The sequence below is a fragment of the Triticum aestivum genome, chromosome 6D, assembly GCF_018294505.1.
Source record: "Triticum aestivum cultivar Chinese Spring chromosome 6D, IWGSC CS RefSeq v2.1, whole genome shotgun sequence".
NCBI classification, from domain to species: Eukaryota; Viridiplantae; Streptophyta; class Magnoliopsida; order Poales; family Poaceae; genus Triticum; species Triticum aestivum.
In genome coordinates, this window is record NC_057811.1 from 100,197,218 (window position 1) to 100,207,342 (window position 10,125).

Here is a 10,125-nt window from a genome sequence, read left to right on the forward strand (position 1 = left end):
CTCGATCCCGAGACCAACTGGGGATTAGGGCAAGTCGGATGTGGATCACCTAAACGCACCGCACAATGTCTGGACACTTTTAGTATTGGACTAGCCTGGGTGTTTGAAATCATACATATTGTCCTCAAACTAGGGGTTTGGAGGAGAGGGCTTTAGGGGAGTTTGGACGTCCGAGAAATCGCCAACTTAGCCTCAGACCCACCACAAACTTGCCTTTTCCCTCTCCCTTCATGTCTCTAAGATTTCAAGGTCCGAAAGAAAACAAACTTGATTCAAAATCTATGGATTCAAAAGTTTGAATTTAATTTGGTTGGGGTGCGCTAGACCTAGGCAATAGTGCAACGCCTAGGCGGCACACAAGGGCCCCAATGGCAAGCCACAATAAATTTAATATCGTTGTGGGCACATGGCCCACACATTAGATATTAAACGAATAAAAACAGATACTACACTTGATCTTAGCCAAAAGGCCGAGAAAGATATGTTTTGAAACGATGTCTTGTGTTTTGTTTTATAGTTGCCATCATCTGCCTCCTTCACTTCTCGTAGACGAAGTGGTACTAAACCAAGTAGGGATTTTTTTTCTCTTTTAGGTAAGAACGATGAGTTTGCGTTTAACTTTGAGCAACCAGCCTACTTGGGGAGCCCGTATGTTTTGCTTATAGTGAGACCCAGGGAACCCTCACAAAAGGGCAGTGCAAGATGGGCTGGCCCAAATTTGCTGGAGGCCACAACCTATTTTGTTGTTTATTTTTTAATTTCTTTTCCTTTTTTACTTTTGTTTACACTTCAAGAATTAAACACATATATAGTACGACAAATGTACTTTACATAATGTTTTGGAAAATGTTAATCATGAATTTGAAAAATGTTTAAATGTGTATAAAAAATGTTGACCAGGTATATGAAAAATCAATAAAAAAGAAATGCAATGTGTGTGAAAAAGTTTGTTCATGTATTTTAAAAAATGTAATCAAGCATTCTAAATAAATGTTGAACAAGTATTTTAAAAATGTCAATCAATCATTTGAAATTTTAAATGTGTATAGAATAAATGTTGACCATTTAATAAAAAATGTTAATCTTGCATTTGAAAAATGTTGATAAAGTATTTTGAAAATGCTCAATGCATGTATAAAACATGTTACTATGTACTAAAAAATGTAGTCTTGTACGTGAAAAATATTAATCAAGCATTTGAAAAATAATGCTAAATGTGTATACAAGAAATGTTGACCATATATTAACAAAGGTTAATTCTGTATTTGAAAAAGGTTGATCAAACAATTGAATTCTTGAAAAATCTGTAAAAAATGTCAACCATGTATTTAAAAAATGTAAACTTGTATTTAAAATATATTAAACATATATTAGAAAAATGTACTTCATAAATACCAATAATGTACAATGTGTACGGAAAAAAGTAGACATCATAAAAATATAAGATTTCAAAAAAATATTAATTGTGTATTAAAAATTAAACCTGTATATAATAAATGTTTTTTATGTATACAAAAATATTGAGTGTGTGCTGGAAAATGAGAAAAGGTGAAAAAAAAAGTATGAAACAAAGAAACAGCAAAAAACCGAAGAAAACCGGGAAAGAAATGAAACATACGAAAAGGAAAAAAACAGTGAAAACTGAGAAAAAATGACGGAGACTGGCGAAAACACAAAAACGGAAGAAACCCATGAAAAACAAAGAAACCCACTAAGAACCATCAAAACCTGAAGAAAACAATGATAAGTAAAGTAATAAAAAATATAAAGAAATTGAAGAAACCGATGGAAAAGAAAGGAAAGGAACTTTAAATAATGTTTTGGAAAATGTTAACCATGCAGTCAAAAAATGTTTAAATGTGTATAAAAAATGTTGACCAGTTATATGAAAAATGTGTAAAAAAGATATGCCATGTGTGTGAAAAAGGTCGATCATGTATTTTAAAAAAATTAATCAGGCATTCCAAATAAATGTTAAACAATCTTTCTGAAAAATATTAATCAATCATCATTTCAATATGTTAAATGTGTATAGAATAAATATTGAAGATATAATAAAAAAATGTTATGTTTGCATTTGAAAAATGTTGACAAAACATTTTAAAAATGTTAAATTTGTATAGGAAAAATGTTGACTATATATTAAAAATGTTAGCCAAGCATTTGAAAAATAATGTTAAATGTGTATAGAACTTTTTTTGAGAATATATAAAAAAAATGTTATTCCTGCATTTGAAAACTATTGATCAAGCATTTGAATTTTGAAAATCGGTATAAAATGTTTCCCATGAATTAAAAAATGTTTAACTTGTTTTTTGAAAAATATAAAACTTGTATAGAGAAAATGTACTTGATATAAGGTGCGATTGACTTTGCATGGTCTTTGATGCACGACTTTTACCACTAATATATATCAAAGTGCATAGTTTGAACATGTATAAATGGCATTGTCATATTTGTCTTGCAAAATAATTTTATTTCGTGTGTCTGTATATTGATTTTATGGACATACTATGTGTGAAAATCATAGTCAGAGTTGTGCAATGAAGACCAGAAAAAGTCAAGAGGCGCCTTATATTTTGGGAATTAGGGAGTACTTGATACATACCAAGAATGTACAATGTGTACAGGAAAAAAGTAGACATCATGAAAGTATATGATTTCAAAAAACATTAATCATGCCATGTAAAAACAATTAATCATGTATTAAAAAATATTCAAACTATGTATAATAAATGTTTCCGATGTATACAAAAAATGTTGAGTGTATGCCGAAAACTAAGAAAAGCTGAAAAAAAAAAGGTAGGAGACAAACTAACAAGAAAAAACGAAGAAAATCGAGAAAGAAACAAAAAAACATAAGAAAAGAAAAAGCCCAGTGAAAACCGAGAAAAAATCATGAAAACTGACGAAACAAAAAAAAGGGTAAAACCCCATGAGAAAAACGAAAACCACTAATCCCTAAAAAAATAAAGAAAACCAGTAAGAACCATGAAAAATGAAGAAAACAATGATAAATAAAGTAAAAGAACAATAAAAAACTCGGTGAATCTAATATTTTCTGAGAGCATGCCTTCTCTTTTTCAGGATATAAGGAAATTGAAGAAACCGATGAAAACAAAGAAATGTATTTTACATAATGTTTTGGAAAATGCTAACACGCATTTGAATTTTTTTAAATGTATATAAAAAAAGTTGGCCGGATATATGAAAAATGAATAAAAAAGATATGCAATGTGTGTGAAAGAGGTCGATCATGTATTTTCGAAAAACTAATCAGGCATTCGAAATAAATGTTAAACAATATTTAAAAATGTTAATCAACCATTTGAAAATTTTAAATGTGTGTAGAGTAAATGTTAATAAACCATTTAAAAATGTTCAATGTGTCTAGAAAAAATGTTGACGATGTATTAAAAATGTTAGTCTTGTCCTTGAAAAATGTTAATCAAGCAGTTGAAAAATAATGTTAAATGTGTATAGAAAACTGTTGACCATATATTAAAAATATGTTAATCATGTATTTAAAAACTGTTCATCAAGCATTCAATTTTTTAAAAATCTGTAGAAAAATGTTCAACATGTATTCGAAAATGTAAAACTTGTATTTGAAAAATATTAAACCTATATTAGGAAAAGGTACTTGATACATACGAAGAATGTACAATATGTACGGAAAAAAGTAGAAATCATGAAAATATAAGATTTCAAAATGTTAATCATGTATTAAAAAATATTAAACCTGTATATAATAAATTTTTCCAATGCATACGAAAAATGTTGAGTGTGTGCTGAAAACTGAGAAAAACTGAAAGAGGTGTAGGAAACAAAGAAACAAGAAAAAAAACAAGGAAAACCAGGGAAAAGACATAAGAAAAGAAATAAAGCCTAGTGAAAACCGAGAAAAACTGACGAAAACACAAAAACGGAATAAACCCACGAAAAACAAAGAAAACCAGTAAGAACCGTGAAGAAATGAAGAAAATGATATTAAATCAAGTAAAGAAAAGACAATAAAAATATATAAAAAAATTAAGAAACCGACAAAAAGAAAAGGAAAATTCAAAGAAAACCGGCGAAGAAACAAAGAAACTGGAAAACTAACAAAGTGAAACAAAGAAACGTCCGCAGCAAATAAACAGCGAAAGCCATGACCAGAACGTACAAACGAACCTGCGAAGCGTTTGTCTCACGAAAAAAAAAAACGAAAAACGGGCTGACCCAGTCTCGCGCGCTAGAGCTAGTCTCTTCAGACTTCAGGGCAAGTGTAGCTTTCATCTTGCTTAAGGCGACATATAGCTCTCCCGGCCTGCTTGTGCCACCGTGCTGTTTGGGTCTCCCAGGCGCAACAAAAAGTAGCAGCTCCAGGGCTTTTAAACGGCTCAGCACCGTGTTTTTGGGTCTCCCAGGCCCAAATAATTAAAAAGTAGCAGGTCCAGGGTTTTTTAATGGCCCAGCACCATGGCTTCGCATGCAGTACTGCTGTCGGCCCTGATTATTGTAACTAGATGATATCCCACACGTTGTTGCGGGAATATTTGCAATATATCTCGATGATATTTGATTTGTATGAACGTGAATAGTAATAATACAAAAACTAAAATTGCAAATCCATATGCTTTATTGTGTTTGATTAATATATTGTAAAATATTTATTAAATATCTCATTTATGTTTGCATGAGGTGGACATTTTCCTGTGCATGAATGCATGTTGTGGTGGGCCTTTTGCCATGCATGTTGCTTGATGATGTGGCATGCTTGCATGTTGAGAGAAATATGTTAGTGGGGCTAGCTATTTAGATATAGAAGATCTCGTCTTCTTCACCATTTTTCAATCTAAAATAATCTCAGGAAAAAATTCTTGATCTCAAAGAGACACAAAAGAAAGAAAAGGGGATCTTCTGACATAAGAAAATGGGTGTGACTAGGTCTCGGTCGGCTAAGATTTAACCAAGTCTAAGTCAAGTGACATAACATGTCCGAGAGAAAAAGAAAAAACTGAAAAAATAATTGCACAAATCTTAATGTAAGATCTTATGAATATAGTATCGACTGAGACTTAGCGAGACCATAAAATAATTGCATGCCCCTGAGCGTCTCCTTCTGAATCTGTTTGGATACATTTTGGTAGGATGCAGCGGCACATCTTCCAAGCTAAGCCAAGATACTCACCTCGCAACTAGAGTTGTTAGGAGTAGTACTACTTTGCTGACAAGAAAAAGACTACTCGTATGGTCTTCTCGAGCTCTCAATCAACGAACTTTGGGTGGCATGGCAGGCCGGCTGAAAGGAAAACCACTTGACGCGGAAGAACAAAGTAAATCAAGTCGTTGTTTAGTTAACGTAAGTATATATATATAAACATGTGATTCGATATGATCACATTACCTAACACAGATTGCAGACATGCTGATTTGTATCCTGTATATATAAGTTTCGGTGCTGTTGACAAAACCTTTTCTCTAGAACTGTTCACAAAAATATCCCAGCAAAGTTCGCCAGTTGAGTAAGAAACGCATGGTATGGTATGGTGTTGTATAGTATACATTTGTGCTCCTATCAGCAGATGCAGATGCCGACGGGTTGGTCCGGAAAATCAAGGTAGTTAGGCAATTTTCCGGCAGCTAGCTAAATCAACCCTTTCAATCCCCCCTTTAATTCCTTTCCTAATCACAAGCAAAGTCAAGTTGGAAGAAGAAAGAACGATGCAATTAATCATGCACGCAACACAATCATCCATCCCCAGGTAAACTAAGTGGAGTAACTGATTAAGTGGTAGTAGTAGCCAGAAAGGTGATCCGTGTTCAACCTTTGTGTCCTCCCTTTTCTCACAACAACCCAAACTTTGGGGTTTGAATATGCACGCACTCATCTGTCTCTCCGTGTGACCATACATACATGCATGCATACACTTTCCTTTCCCTTCTTTTTGGGACAGTGTGATGGATCGAGCATACGCTTTCATACAAGAAACTTCTCGTACGTACACAAAGTTCCAAACAGAGCCAAGTAGTAGTGCTCCTGCTTTGTTGCCATGGAATTCAAGCCGATTCAATCAATCAGACGCTTTGCTTCGAGACCCCGTTGTTAGGCGACAATAATTGCGAGAACGATCTTGACCTGCTGATGTCCTCCATGTTGCTTGCTTTGTCAATTCAAGTGTTCGGCGTTGAAACTCTAGCCAGTTTGAATCCTTGCACACGTAGTATGCATGTGTGTATGTGGTACGTGCCAAATCTTTTGACGTTTCGCTGTAGACGGATGGGGGACCTGAATTGACCAGTCGAGTTCGTTAACCAACCCGATCGCTGACGCGCGGGCGTGTCGTGTGACGACCGGATGACGCCTCACGCCCGTGTGTGCAAGCTAGCTGCTCCGAGGAAACGCTACCTTATTACAGGTAGCAAGCAGACCAGCACGTACGATGGAGTCTTGATCGGGGTGCATGTCCCCTAACGGCGGGCTGTGCTGCTGAAGCTAGACAGATATATATTGTGCGCACGATCGATCGGTCGATCGATCATGGGCAGTTGATTCTGATGGGATCACTCAGCTGCCGCGTGGCTTGCTTGCCAAAACGGAATGTGGCTCCGGCGTCTCACTCTCCGTGGATCGACGTGATGTGATCCATGGCATGGAGCTCCATATAGACCGGTCCCTCACCGGGCTCCGGAATGTTTTGTTCGTTCCCCATGTATTCACTTAATCAGTGCTAAACTGCATGGCCGCCCAAGTAATCACACACTGGCAAAGGTGAATCTTGGAGAAGTTCGAATCACATTCTCCTCTCCCGCGCAGCAGTCGTCCAAGGGAGTTTGAACAGGCATTGCTAGCTCCTCAAGTGGCGTAAAGCAATGCGCTATCGCCCCGGCCCCCTCCAAGTTGTGTCATGCGGTTCAGACAAGACAACCAATCGCGCACTAAAGAGTCGTGGAAAAGGAATTATTCTCATGTCACTGTTCGTTACAAAAGTTGAGCAAAATCATATTCTTAGCCCCTCGATTATTACCAAAGTCTGAATTTGGTCTCTCGATTCTAATACCACAAAGACATGCGACAAGTTATGCTAGCAAGTCTAGAATATTCTCTGTTAGGTTGATCTCCTTCTCATGTGGGCCCAACGGCCCATCAGACTCTTGATCCGCGTCCTGATCGGGGGCGCCCAACCCACTATGGTTGACGGCCCCCTGTCACCTGCGCTATATAAAGAGGTGGGGGCCGACGGCACGCAATACGAGGTTCGTCGCGAGCCGCACACCTCACCGACACATCTGTCGATCTAGGTTTCGTGCATTGCTGATGGGAAGCTCCACCACCACCTCGCCCACCCCCTGCCATCGCCGCCGTCGCCATCCACCATGGCCACCGGCTCGAGCTCCTCAAGCCAAGCTGAAGGTAGAACTACCGTCAATCCCTAGCCTACTCCGATCCACGGATTCCATCATTCTCAACTCTAGAGAGTTGTTATGACGATCAAGTAGTGATTGAAGGAAATATGCCCAAGAGGCAATAATAAAGTTAAAGTTATTATTTATTTTCTTATTTTATGATAAATGTTTATTATTCATGCTAGAATTGTATTAACCAAAAACTTAGTACATGTGTGAATAAATAGACAAAACAAAGTGTCCCTAGTATGCCTCTACTAGACTGCTCGTTAATCAAAGATGGTTAAGTTTCCTGACCATAGACATGTGTTGTCATTTGATGAACAGGGTCACATCATTAGGAGAATGATGTGATGGACAAGACCCATTCGTTAGCTTAGCATTATGATCGTTACAGTTTCATTGCTACTGCTTTCTTCATGACTTATACATGTTCCTCAGACTATGAGATTATGCAACTCCCGAATACCGGAGGAACACCTTGTGTGCTATCAAACGTCACAACGTAACTGGGTGATTATAAAGATGCTCTACAGGTGTCTCCGAAGGTGTTTGTTGGGTTGGCATAGATCAAGATTAGGATTTGTCACTCCGTGTATCGGAGAGGTATCTCTGGGCCCTCTCGGTAATGCACATCACTATAAGCCTTGCAAGCAATGTGACTAATGAGTTAGTTGCGGGATGATGCATTACGGAACGAGTAAAGAGACTTGCCGGTAACGAGATTGAACTAGGTATGGTGATACCGACGATCGAATCTCGGGCAAGTAACATACCGATGACAAAGGGAACAACGTATGTTGTTATGCGGTTTGACCGATAAAGATCTTCGTAGAATATGTAGGAGCCAATATGAGCATCCAGGTTCCGCTATTGGTTATTGACCGGAGATGTGTCTCGGTCATGTCTACATAGTTCTCGAATCCGTAGGGTCCGCACGCTTAACGTTCGATGACGATTTGTATTATGAGTTATGTGATTTGATGTACCTAAGGTTGTTCGGAGTCCCGTATGAGATCACGGACATGACGAGGAGTCTCGAAATGGTCGAGACGTAAATATCGATATATTGGAACGCTATATTCGGACATCGGAAAGGTTTCGAGTGATTCGGGTATTTTTCGGAGTACCGGAGAGTTACGGGAATTCGCCGGGGGAAGTAGTGGGCCTTAATGGGCCATACGGGAAAGGAGAGAAGGGCCTCAAAGGGTGGCCGCACGCCCCTCCATGGCAAGTCCGAATTGGACTAGGGAGGGGGCGGCGCCCCCCTCTCTTTCCTTCTCCCTCTCCTACTCCTTCCCTCTCTCCCCTCTTGGAAAAGGAAGGGGACTCCAACTAGGATTGGGAATCCTAGTTGGACTCCCCCTATAGGTGCGCCCCTCCTAGGCCGGCCTCCTCTTCCTCCCTTCTTTATATACGTGGCCAGGGGGCACCCCAATAGCACAACAGACAATCTCTTGGCCGTGTGCGGTGCCCCCCTCCACAGTTACACACCTCGGTCATATCGTCGTAGTGCTTAGGCGAAGCCCTGCGCCGGTAACTTCATCATCACCGTCACCACGCCGTCGTGGTGACGGAACTCTCCCTCGGCCTTAACTGGATCAAGAGTTCGAGGGACGTCACCGAGCTGAACGTGTGTTGAACGCGGAGGTGCCGTATGTTCGGTGCTTCGATCGGTTGGATCGCGAAGACGTTCGACTACATCAACCGCGTTACTAAACACTTCTACTTTCGGTCTACGAGGGTACGTGGACACACTCTCCCCGCTCGTTGCTATGCTTCTCCTAGATAGATCTTGCGTGATCGTAGGTAATTTTTTTGAAATACTACCTACCCCAACAGTGGCATCCGAGCCAGGTCTTTGCGTAAATGTTATATGCACGAGTAGAACACAAAGAGTTATGGGCGATATTAGTTATACTGCTTACCAGCATGTCATACTTTGATTCGACGGTATTGTTGGATAAAGCGGCCCAAACCGACATTACATAACCGCGTTCATGAGACTGGTTCTACCGTCGTGCTTCGCACACAGGTGGCTAGTGGGTGTCTGTTTCTCCAACTTTAGTTGAATCGAGTGTGACTACGCCCGGTCCTTGTTGAAGGTTAAAACAACACACTTGACGAAAAATCGTTGTGGTTTTGATGCGTAGGTAAGAACGGTTCTTGCTAGAAGCCCGTAGCAGCCACGTAAAACTTGCAACAACAAAGTAGAGGACGTCTAACTTGTTTTTGCAGGTCTTGCTGTGATGTGATATGGTCAAGACGTGATGATATATAATTTGCTGTATGAGATGATCATGTTTTGTTAAAGTTATCGGCAACTGGCAGGAGCCTTCTGGTTGTCTCTTTATTGCATAAGATGCAAGCGCCATATAATTGCTTTACTTTATCGCTATGCGATAGCAATAGTTGCAAAAGCAATAGTTGGCGAGACGACCATGTCATGACACATTGATAAATATCAAGATGATGGAGATCATGGTGTCATGCCAGTGACGATGGAGATCGTGACGGTACTTTGGAGATGGAGATCAAAGGCACAAGATGATGATGTCCATATCATGTCACATATTTTGATTGCATGTGATGTTTATCTTTTATGCATCTTATTTTGCTTAGTACGACGGTTGCTTTATAAGATGATCCCTTACTAAAATTTCAAGGTATAAGTGTTCTCCCTGAGTATGCACCATTGCGACAGTTCGTTGTGCCGAGACACCACGTGATGATCGG

The 10,125-nt window shown here is 39.0% G+C and overlaps 1 pseudogene; it reads right to left on the reverse strand.

Moving 5' to 3' along the window:
- Positions 1-310: 310 nt before the first annotated feature.
- Positions 311-483, reverse strand: LOC123146467 (uncharacterized; annotated as a pseudogene).
- Positions 484-10,125: the final 9,642 nt, after the last annotated feature.